The sequence below is a fragment of the Hyperolius riggenbachi genome, chromosome 10 (assembly GCF_040937935.1).
Source record: "Hyperolius riggenbachi isolate aHypRig1 chromosome 10, aHypRig1.pri, whole genome shotgun sequence".
Lineage (NCBI taxonomy): Eukaryota > Metazoa > Chordata > Amphibia > Anura > Hyperoliidae > Hyperolius > Hyperolius riggenbachi.
The window spans coordinates 86,025,545-86,037,974 of record NC_090655.1 but is presented as its reverse complement, the minus strand read 5'-3'; the positions used below and the strand labels follow the sequence as shown (position 1 = coordinate 86,037,974).

Sequence of the window (12,430 nt, the reverse complement as noted above, 5' to 3'; positions counted from 1 at the left end):
GAATGGTAGCAGCTTAAATATTCCCTTTGAAAATCAAAAGGTGATTTTTTTATTGGCTGCTGTAGGCTCCACCTACCTTCCAAAACCTTAATCTCATTCACCCAGTGACCAACTGTGCAAAGTTTGAGAACCCTGCCATTAACGGTGTAAGAATGGCTACAGTTTATATTTTCCCAGTAAAAAAGGTGTTTGTCTCCGCCCACTTTTTGTAACCTGGACACACAGTCAGTCAATGACCAAGTTTGTGATCTTTCAGGTTCCTGGCATCAAAAATGTGTGAATGGAAACGGTTTATCCACCAAGGAAATCTGATTGGCTGTCTGTGGCCCGCCCCTTTAGTGAATTTTGACCCCGGTCACCCAAAGACCGACTGTAGCAAGTGTGAAGCCTCTGCCATTAACAGTGTAAGAATGGCAGCAATTTAAATATTCCCCTTGAAAATAAATAGGTGAATTTTGATTGGCTGTTGTAGGCTCCACCCACTTTCCTGAATATTAACCCCAGTCACCCAGTGTGCCAAGTTTGAAAACCCTGCCATTAACAGTCTAAAAATGGCTGCAGTTTACATTTTCCCATTCAAAACGAATGGCTAAAATTTGATTGGCTGTTTGCTCCGCCCACTTTTTCTGGATTTGTAACCTCGGTAACCAAGTGACCACCTGTGCCAAGTGTGGGGACTCTGGCTTGATTACTGTGGGAATGGCAGCCTTTTATATTTTTTCCATTAACATGAATGGGTGAAATCAGATTTGCTGTTTGTAGCTCCGCCCAGGTGTGCAGGGGGGACGCGAGACCCCCAGAACATATCATCCCAGGTAGTAAGGGACCTGTATACCAAGTTTCGTTCAAATCGGTCAAGCCGTTTTTGCGTGATCCCGGCACATACACACACACATACACACGCACACACATACATCCAATTTTATATATATATATATATATATATATATATATATATATATATATATATATATATATATATATATATATATATATATATATATATATATATATATATATATATATATATATATATATATAGAATATAGATAACATAACCCTTCTCCTTAGAACACTCAAGTCAGAACTATTCACGGTTAAAATTCCCCCACAATAACTTAAACAGCGTTTAAATTAAAGTGAAAACAATAAAAAATGAGTGAATAGACAATGCTATGTAAAAATGGTAGTGTAGAAGTTCATACTGGCACTTATCTGATAAATGGATCAGTGAAAACTGATCCGATTTTCGTTTGAATGGATCTGTTTCCGTTCCAGTTGGCTCAGTTCCATTTCTCCATATCATCTTACCCACCACCCCCTCTCCCCACCCTTCCCCCGACCTCCATCACCAAAGTACATTTTGCTGACTAGAATGGTCTGTTTTTTTTAGCTAGTGTGTTTTAACAATCTGTTTCTTATTGCCTCCCATACAGTGTTTCAGTGTCAGTTTCAGTTCTTCTGGGCTTCACTGTCTGCAGCAAACATGCGGTCCGTTCAGTGGAGCATGCGGAACGGATCCATTCGAATGGACTAATGTGAATGGATCCATTGGTTAACATTGCATCCATTACGATCCGCAACAGGACCAGTTTTTATTGCTAGTGTGAACCGGGCCTAAGTTACAACCTCAGATTTTTGTTTCTAATGAAATAGAAGTAGGTAGACCATATGATTTTTACTTTCACCACCACAAGTGATTTATTCTGTATGCACAATAACTACATGAGCAACGAAGTGCGACTCGTTAAAGCCATGCTTCCGTGTCCCCTTGTAGGAATAAAAGAACGCTGCACGCCGGGAAGCACCGTTAAAAGCCGGCAAATGCTTTTCTGCAAACAAGCAAAAAAAGCTGCAAGGGATGGCTGCTTCTGATGTCCATCTGGTCCGGTCCTGAATTTCAAAGTGAAAAAGAGCCAGTCTGTTCTCCGTGTTCCTCAGTCCTAGTGTTTCTGATCACTAGGTTTAATTGTAATAAAAGAAATTGGAGGAATTAAAGAAAAAGCCAGATTGACACTATGATAGTTCACAGCCTTTGCAAGGGCGTAAAATGCGTACGTCAAAAAAAGGGCAATAAGAACGTTGCACGCCCATTGATCCCAATAGTAAAATATTTGTAAGTTTACCAATACCCTCTCCTCCCTTTACATTAGACAGGGGCCCTGGATCACACTAGGTGATCAGTGTTAGGGTGTGTGGTGGTTGCATGAGTCGGATCCAGTGTGATGGACGGCCGTCCTATATGGGGTCTTGTTTTTAAAATGTACTGGTTAGTAGATTAATTAAATTTTCATATTTTTATAAATTAGTGTAGTTTAATTTGGTTTATTATTGCACACACCTTGCTTTATTCTTTTCTCCTTACAATACGTAGTTCTAAGTTTACCAATATTCTACTATTAAAGTGTAAAAACTATAGTAAAATATATCTCAGCAAAGCTTGGTGTACAGAGGCGCCAGAGTAGAATAAAAACGTTTAAAAACCGTCTAAAAGAGGGGGATGTTCAGGTGGACTTACCTCCCTCAAAAATATAAAACTCAATTGAGTCACAATATATCAATACAAATTTTTTTTTATTTAACTCCACTTAGTGCAACTCGTTTCGCAGGTGTGGTCCAGCTCCATCAGGCAAACAGGAGTATAACTCAATGGGTCTAAATGCAGAAGTGAGCGCCTCTATAGTAAAATGTAGGTATAAAGGCTGCCATACACTGGTCAGTTGCCACCAGATCGACCAACAGATAGATCCCTCTCTGATCGAATCTGATCAGAGAGGGATCCACTGCACACAGATTTTGAATAGATTTCAGCAACCTGTGGAGCTGCCGCTTGCTCGCTGCCCCTTCCTGCTTTTGTGCTCCCCCAGCCAGCAGCAATGATACTACTCCCCTAGTCCATGCTCTCCCGAGTCCCCTAGTCCATGCTCTCCCTTTCTCCGGCTGGCCTCTCTGTTTCCTTCCCCCCAACTTCTTATCCCGTCCTGTGACAAGCAAAAGTTCAAACGGCACTCTACTGTTTAAACTTCACCTTCTCACAGGACAGGAAGTAAAGAGGAGATGGTGAAGAACACAGCCGGAAAAAGGGACAGTACTGACCCGGGGACTCGCACCAGCAGACAGGTGAGATTATTGCTGCGTCAGTCCTCTCCAAATCGAACCGACCCGCCGGTGATCTAAATTTTCCACCTGGACAGATCGACAATCTATTGATCTTGGATGGAAACCGGTCGATCAGTCAACATTTGGGTTAACGATTTCACAGCAGACTCGATCAGTGATTGAATCTGCTGTATATCGATGGAAAATCAACGTAGTGTATAGGTACCTTTAAATACTGATATTTTACTATAGCCAAACCAAAGCCTATTCTCACACTGAACCCTCCCACAGCCAATGTCTAACCTTAACCGTCACCACGAGGGTTATTGTGGTAAGTGCACGTTACAATAGCATTGTGCACAGCAGCGCCCGCGGCCCTTAACATGCGGAGCTCCCCGACAATAGTAATAGTAATATTGCTGTGTACACTCCGTGCACAAATTTACTTTAGTGTAGTACATCAGGCCCAATGGGTTGTTTCACTATAACAAATCAGGGCTGTGGAGTCGGTACAAAAATCACCACACTCCGACTCCTCAATTTATGAAACCACCGGCTCCGATTTCAGGTACCCAAAATTGCTCCAAATCCAACTCCTCGACTCCAGCTCCACAGCTCTGTAACAAATAGCGTGCCTTAGAGTTAGTGCCACCTTAAAAGGACATTATCCCCGCACATTGATTAGCCCAATAGGCTGCCTGTCACTTGACAGGAAACTTGACAGGCAGCCTATTGGGCCAAAGTGCAGGGATAAGGTCCTTTAAAGTGACAGGCAGGATGAGTGGAGCCCTCGTTATTGCCAATTAGCAGGCATGACTTCGTAGTGCTCACTATGCACATTGATAAGGTACGCTAACTCTAATAAGGCATGTTAACCTTGATAAGGCACGCCATTTGTTATAGTAAGACAACCCCAATGTCTGTTGTGGTGCGCCGCAATGGACAATATAATGTTAGCACAACTTGATGTAAATAATATTGCGATTGATGCTTTCACACTTTCTTATGCTGTGTGGAGCAATGATTTCTGATGTGATAACGCACTGCATTCAGTGCGTTACCAGATGACATACACAGTACAAGTGTAAAGTCTATGGACTGTATGCTGCACTGTACAGGTTGCATAACAGCGATAGGCTGCAACCGCTGTGATCCGCTTTTTCAGGATGCACCACACAACGTATATTGTATGAAAGGAGCCCTAGGCCTGGAACCCACTAGCAGCGCTTTTCTAATTCTTTTGTAAATGCTTTTGATTAGAAAAGCTCTTGCTAATATAATGCTATGGGTGTGATCCCACTTGAGCGATGTGACTTTATAAAAATCCCCCATAGCATTGCAGTAGCTAGACCTTTTCAACTCACTAGCGCTTAGAAAAGGCTGCTAGTGGGTCCCAAGCCTTATGGCCCTTTAGAAAAGCTTTTACCAAATTCACAATTGCAAGCACTGTCAATAGAGAGGTCCTGCGCTAGGGTTCTCTGTAGTGTCCTTTGTATAACAAATCTACAGTACCTTGTTTAATGACGTCTGGCATATGAGAGGTAAGATCGTACACAAAGCAGATACAAAGCAGTCATCACACTGTAAACACAAGCCGTGTAATTTGTCTTATGTATAGAAACAACAAATGTGGTTAGACATATTTTACTGAAAAGGGTTCCAGGAAATTATTAGTATTACAGGAAAGGAAAATTAATATTAAGCCATGAACTGAGACAGTTACTTCCTTTATCTTCACATCTGCAGAACATCTACAGTATTTGGTGATTATTGTGATGTGAACCGATAAGCCCAAGATTAAGATCAGTCTGTATTAAAATGTAAACTGGATAAAGGGAGCACTGAAACGGTCAGCAGTGAAGTCAGTGCACAATGACCAGGAGCAGGGGTTGATGTTGGCATTTACCTTCCAACAGTCCGGCAGAGGCCACATGTGAGACTGCAAAAAAGGCAGCATTTCCTAGGGAATTGCATGGGTCAGGTAAAAAAAAAAAAAAAAAAAAAAAAAAGCAGTGCCAGCTTTTTTTTCCACTGCGGACAATGCACATTTCTCCCAGTGCACTGAGACTGTGCATTGTGAAGCATTACGTGCGGTGACCCCTGCCTCTGAATAGTAAGGGCTCTTTTCCACCAAAAATCACATTATGCAAATGCAATCGCATTGCGATTTTCATGTGTTTTTCAACAAATTAAAGTTGCGATTTTTCTGCATTTTTGCACAGCAAGGATTGCAATTTCTTATGTAATTGGCTTCAGAAGAACACATTTTAGAATTAAATTATTGCCTGTTAAAAAAAAATAAAAAAAATAAAAATGTCATGTTACAGCTTTCAGGACTGATTTGTGAGCCTATTTCTCTACAGATGCTGACACTTATTTGGTACATTGCCACTGAAAGGAAGTTGCAGGGCATGCTGTGTTGTCCTTTTTTGCTTATTTACTTTCTTTTCAGACTTAACCAATGCAGACTGATTGGCTGAAGCCCCTTTCCCTCCTGTTTTACCCTTCCACAGCTCTGTTCCTCTCTAATTGGCCAATATTTCTCATGCTGAGGAGTGCCTGAAGACTGGGAGGAGGGTGGGCAATGCATACACAATTAGGCAGAGGAGAGAAAAGGAGGAAATTACATCAGGATTGGCTTCAAGATAGACACAGTTAAAATGGAGAATCTTAAGAAGGATTTTCTCTTTTTTTACTATAGAAAAATCACTAAAATCAAATGTGGATAGTACAATGCATATGCTATGTAAGTAGAGCAAGTATTTATCTACTTCTATAGGTGTTTTTTTTTCCTGAGATAGTATTGCTGACAGCTCCTCTATATAAAAACAAAAACAAAACAAAAAACAAAAAACAAAAAAAAACAAAACACAGAAGTAATTTATTTTTCAACAATGCAATTTTAACATTGTGTAACGATTGAGGAACTTTCTCCGTGATCAGCGCACAACGCGTGCGCTGACACGGCGGAAATCCTCCACAAGCGTATATATGCAGGCACCCAGCAAAAGGTGCTACGCACCCGTAGAGGGAAAATTCCTGTCGGCAGATGGCGCTGGGGAGTGCAGAGGAACCAATCCTCTGTACCTCCACAAATGCCAGACAGGAATTGTACGAAGCGCAGAACGCAATCGCAAGAGAGGCGATTGCGAATGAGACGAGCAAAGGGACAGGTTGTATGTGTGTGCGCCAACCTAGTCGCCACCCCGCGACAGTGCACACACAACAGCAGATATGAAACAGGAACGCGATCGCGAGAGGTGCGATCGCCAGACGTGACACAAGGCAGATCAGAACAGAATAAGAGGTTAGCAAAGGCACAGCAAATAATACAATGAGGAGATACGGAAAATAACAAACGCTAGCTAACCGCGAACACCGCACTCATTCGCAACAGTGCACGCGGTTATGCGCGGTCTCCACGTGATAAGCACAATAGAGACAAGCACACCTAACTAACCATTGACAGACAAACATGAAACAGAGGACGCGAGCGCTTGCTTAACGGTTATCTCACCGAGCCTCCAGCAAGCGTTCGTAGCAGACAAGACAGATACACGAAAACAGGGACAAGCGAGAGATAGGATCCACAGCACTAGCGAAAGTGGCTAGCGCGATCCAGGTACAGAGTAGCAGAACAGAAGGATCCACAGCACTAGCGGAAAGTGGCTAGCGCGATCCCAGGAGACAGAACAGAAGGACCCACAGTGCTAGCGAAAAGTGGCTAGCGCGATTCAAGCAGACAGATCAGAAGAGATAGCTGGTAGCAACCGCTGCACCAGCTATACTCCAAGAACAGAGATCAGAACCATTTCCTGTCGACCACCGTTGGGACAGGACAATGGCAACAGAACAAACAAACAGATAAGCAATCCTAACTGCACTAAGGAAACCTGCCTAGTGCAGTCTTCCAGGAATTACTCTAAGCTGATCTTTAAACAGAGAGTAAAGGTGGCCATACACTGGTCGATGTGCCATTAGATCGACCAGCTGACAGATCCCTATCTGATCGAATCTGATCAGATAGGGATCGTATGGCTGCCTTTACTGCAAACAGATTGTGAATCGATTTCAGCCTGAAACCGATCACAATCTGTTCAGCTGCTCCTGCCGCCTGTCCCCCCCCCCCCCGTATACATTACCTGAGGCTGGCTCCCGGGCATCTTCTCCGCACTGCACCGCACCGCTGTTCTTGCTCCATCCCGGCGCTTCCTGTGTTACTCCGTGACCAGGAAGTTCAAATAGAGCGCCCTCTATTTCAACTTCCTGGTCACCGGAGTGACACAGGAAGTATAAGCGTACACTGGGACATGCGGAAATGCGGTGCAGCGAGGAGAAGAGGACCCCGGAGCCAGCTTCAGGTAATGTATACATGCTCGGATCGGGCCCGAATCGTACGCCGCAAGCGACGCGCTCCTACCGCCGGGCGATCGAGGGTAATTTCCCGCACGGCGCGATCGACGGTCCGATCCGATTTCGGGAGGGAATCGGATCGGCGGGTGCGTTTAGCGCAAGCGATTGGCAGCAGATCCGATCCCAGGATCGGATCTGCTGTCGAAACGGCCGTGAATCGAGCCAGTGTATGGCCTGCTTAAGGCTGACACTCTCCAGAGTGTTTCACAGGAAGACTCCTTATGACCAGCGAAGCATTGTGGGAAAGACATAGTACTTATAGTACACGCCTCCAATGAATGTGGCCAGGCAAATTGCATGACAACGTATGCAAATTCCTCTGCAAGCACAAGCTGCAAAACTAACAGAAGCTCTTCTTTCCAGAGTCCTGCAGCATGCAAACCTAAACAATAGTCAAAAAGCTGCCTGCCTGCACAGGCAGCCGAGCAGATCATCACAGTACCCCCCCCCCCCCCCCACCAGGGTCGAATTCCAGACGACCCTCAAAACTGCTATTAGCAAAAGACTCCAACCGAAGACTCATGAAGGTCGGGACAGCCCGACAATGTCCAATTCCAGACTCAGTCCACCCGAAACCGACCTCATCGGAAACAGAAGCCACCGAAACATGCCCATCAGCACTACAAGTCTCAGCGTAACACCCATCAGGACTGTGGATACCAGAGAAGAAGCCATCGACACCCTCCAGACAATACCCACCACCTTCCAAGGAGCGTCCGAAAATACCAAACTTGCCACAACACCTGTTCGAAGTGTCCCTTACAACACAAAAGCCACCGTTGATCTTATCCAGGGTACCAAGCAAAATTTCTCCCGGAATCTCCCAGAACCTTTTGAAGCTCCACAGAGATCCCAAGAGGGCAGAACAATCACCAGGCTCACATGGAGAATTACCAAGAACCCCCATGGAACCAATGACAATTCCGGATTCAGAATTACGAGGACACCCATCAAGATCAAGACTTTCAGGGACCACTTCTGGGCATGCAAGCAGGCAGGCTAAATCAGAACATGTCTCCACCAAGGAAGCATCTGAGTACGCTGGTAACCGAGGCACACTTGGGCTTTCTGAGTCACAGAGCACACTGGGGTACACCAGCACAGGAGAAACCTCAGGACATGTCGGGGAACTGCCAACCTCAGAGTCCGGCACGACCAGACCAAAACCAGGACCGGGCAGAAAATCAACACGAGTAGAGGTCACAGGTACTGGACTTTCAAAAGAAGACTCGATCTCAGGCTTAGAGATCTCAATGACTGTGATGGTATCTGACAGAAATTCATCATTGACTACCCATGACTGAAGCTCCACCAGAGCTGAAAAGGTAGCTAGCAAGGCAGCAATGCCCACGGAAGAGGGCAACACCTCAGAAGGACTTGGGGGGCAGGAGACATCTCCTACAAGTTCTGCACCCTTTGGGAGGAACTCGGAGACCTCCAGAACATCAAACAAGACCTCAGGAACATCATTTCCAGGTTTTCTAAGAAGGATTCTGAACTATCCATGTTACAGGGCAAAACTGGAACTTTATTTTGTGGACAGGGCAGAAGTCCCAGGAATGGTTCCACCATAACCTGAGACTGGATCTCATCATCATGAGGGGAATGTACAGGTATATTTACTGGAACACACACTGACTCCCTAACTTCATTCTCACTGTACCCAGGATTCTGTGTGGCAGTCAAACTAGCTTGTAACTCCAAAACTGCAAAAAAACAGGTGAGTATAGTGGCAATACCTAGACGAGCCTCTAGGGACACTGCAGGAGATTCTAAGCAAGGCCACATTGACTCATCCAGGGTACAGGGTGCAGAATCAGCACTTCCCTCAGAGCAAGAAATGGGCTCACCAACGTCAGTGTGAAAGGAAAACATGTTTTCATTCATGGTACAGGGCAGGTTCAGAGAAAACGTCTCTGAACAAGGCAAAGAAGGTTCAGCATCAGATTCGCAAAACCGAAGCGCTGTCTCACTCTTAGATTCGGCTAACAATGTCGAATCCGAGGAGTCAGAACGCAAAACCTGCGAATCAAAAATCACTTTAGGTTGTGAAACTGACGCTTCCATAGCGCAAACCTCCGCGATCTGCGGAGCAGACTGTAAGGTGTTCAGGACAGAAACACTGGAGCAACTGTCACCAGGCAACGGGCCCTTACAGGTGTGAACAGGGTGAGACAGAGACTCATTAGCAGAAGAAATAGCGACATCAACAGGATAAACTTTATTAGGCATATTAATTTTACTTTTGACGCTGCATAGTCGAGAAATTTTCCCCATAGCAGGGTCACAGACGGAAGATCTCAAAGATCTGTTTCTAAATGACAAAGGATCCCACACATCCTTGAGGAAACCGGCAGACTCATGCTGATCACAATCTGCAGGAACATCCGAGAAACAGGCATCAGATCGCACAGATTCAAACTGCACACTGTCAGGAGCGAATCCTTCAGGATTCGCCCAGGAATCAACCACAGCGGCACACTCATTCATTTCAGATTGCACAAAGTCAAGACTCACATGCTTTACCCCAGAAAGGCAGGAACAATCATCCGACAACGATGTCTCTTTATTGGAATCAATTGGTTGGTGTGTGTGCGCGCAACTCATCCAAAATCGTCTGCCACACATAAATCACCAGATCCACATCATCCTTGTCACATTCATCGGAATCAATCAGAAGGTACATTGAATCGAGACAAGCATTCAAGACATTTTCGCTTTTTGCGATGTAAAAATCGCAAAAGGCTTTCCAATCAAAATCGAATTCTTCCAGCAAGGCCCCAACATCCCAGGAAGCAAATGGGGGTTCAAACAGGCCAGTATCCAGATAATCTCCATATGGGTGGAGTTCAGGAACAAGAATAGATTTTTTAACTGCTTTAATATAGTGTGCGATCCTACCTTTAGCAGGATCCACATAAGCTTTGGATTGGGGCAAAAAACCTGGAGATTGAGCAACATCATCATACACATCGTTAGGGAGTGTTTTATTCAGATGCTTGCGCTTTTTAGTTTTTCCCTTTTTTGCAACTTTGCATGTCTGCTGTTTAAAACCTGAAGTGGCAACAGACACATTGAACTGATGGTCATACTGAAAGGTTTTGCATGGAAGGGAAAGGTCAGCTGACTTATCAGCAGCTACACACTCAATCAGAGCAGGTGGTAAGCCAGGCAGTTTAAACCAGTGAGAGAATATCACTGCAAGAAACTGATATAGATTATCATTCCAAGAATTGATTTTTAGCACATCATATGCCCAGGTGAACAAATCGTCTTTTAAGAGCACATAGGCAAACAGAAGAGCCGACGTGGACGGATCAGAAATCTGAAAGGTGGGATTCAGACAAAACCTCACACATTCAGAAAGAAATTCCGCCTTGGTCTCTGAATTTAGCCTTTTAAAGCTCTTAAAGACACAGGACCCAAACTCGACAAAAACGTACAAAATCAGAAATTCCGTCTACACTGGGGTTTTGGGTTGGGCTGGTCATACTGTAACGATTGAGGAACTTTCTCTGTGATCAGCGCACAACGCGTGTGCTGACACGGCGGAAATCCTCCACAAGCGTATATTTGCAGGCACCCAGCAAAAGGTGCTACGCACCCGTAGAGGGAAAATTCCTGTCGGCAGATGGCGCTGGGGAGTGCAGAGGAACCAATCCTCTGTACCTCCACAAATGCCAGACAGGAATTGTACGAAGCGCAGAACGCAATCGCAAGAGAGGCGATTGCGAATGAGACGAGCAAAGGGACAGGTTGTATGTGTGTGCACCAACCTAGTCGCCACCCCGCGACAGTGCACACACAACAGCAGATATGAAACAGGAACGCGATCGGTGCGATCGCCAGACGTGACACAAGGCAGATCAGAACAGAAAAGTGGCTAGTGCGATTCAAGGAGACAGATCAGAAGAGATAGCTGGTAGCAACCGCTGCACCAGCTATACTCCAAGAACAGAGATCAGAACCATTTCCTGTCGACCACCGTTGGGACAGGACAATGGCAACAGAACAAACAAACAGATAAGCAATCCTAACTGCACTAAGGAAACCTGCCTAGTGCAGTCTTCCAGGAATTACTCTAAGCTGATCTTCAAACAGAGAGTAAGGCTGACACTCTCCAGAGTGTTTCACAGGAAGACTCCTTATGACCAGCGAAGCATTGTGGGAAAGACATAGTACTTATAGTACACGCCTCCAATGAATGTGGCCAGGCAATTTGCATGACAACGTATGCAAATTCCTCTGCAAGCACAAGCTGCAAAACTGACAGAAGCTCTTCTTTCCAGAGTCCTGCAGCATGCAAACCTAAACAATGGTCAAAAAGCTGCCTGCCTGCACAGGCAGCCGAGCAGATCATCACACATTGTGTGTTTTTTTTTGCTAACCACTTCCCCTCCCCAGGGATGAATAACTGCGCCCCTGCAAAATGCCACAACTCTGTGCAGGGGCGTAGCTACTACATCCCTCCCGCCGCGCTCAGTACCGCCGCTCATTACTGCCGATCATTAGCCGCTGGACCAATGAATGGGGACACATCCCATTCATTGATCTAAGTCCCCCTGTGAATGGCCGCAGCGGTCTAGTCAGACGGCTCTGCCATTCATAAATCCCGTCCACGCAGTGCTTCTGTTTCCGTACTAATAGTACAAAGCTGAAGTCCTAACTGAGGACATCTTGGCCTATATGCGATTTTCACCTTTCAGTGCTCATCCCTTTCATTTGCCAATAGTTTAATCACTACTAATCAGAGTGAAATGATCTATATCTTGTTTTTTCACCACCAATTGGGCTTTTTGGGGTTGATATTTGTATTCAGTAATTACTTAATTTTCTATGCATTTTAAAGGGAAACACAAGGAAATAATGAAAAAATACACAATTTCTCCAATTTCATCCCCTGCACAGCGGCAGCAGC

General features: G+C 44.9%; 1 protein-coding gene across 1 annotated transcript in view; it reads right to left on the bottom strand.

The window, feature by feature from the left end:
• The window catches only part of ANK3 (ankyrin 3), an 825,851-nt gene that overhangs the window by 777,619 nt on the left and 35,802 nt on the right, over nucleotides 1-12,430 (bottom strand). The gene's annotated exons all lie outside the window — the stretch shown is intronic.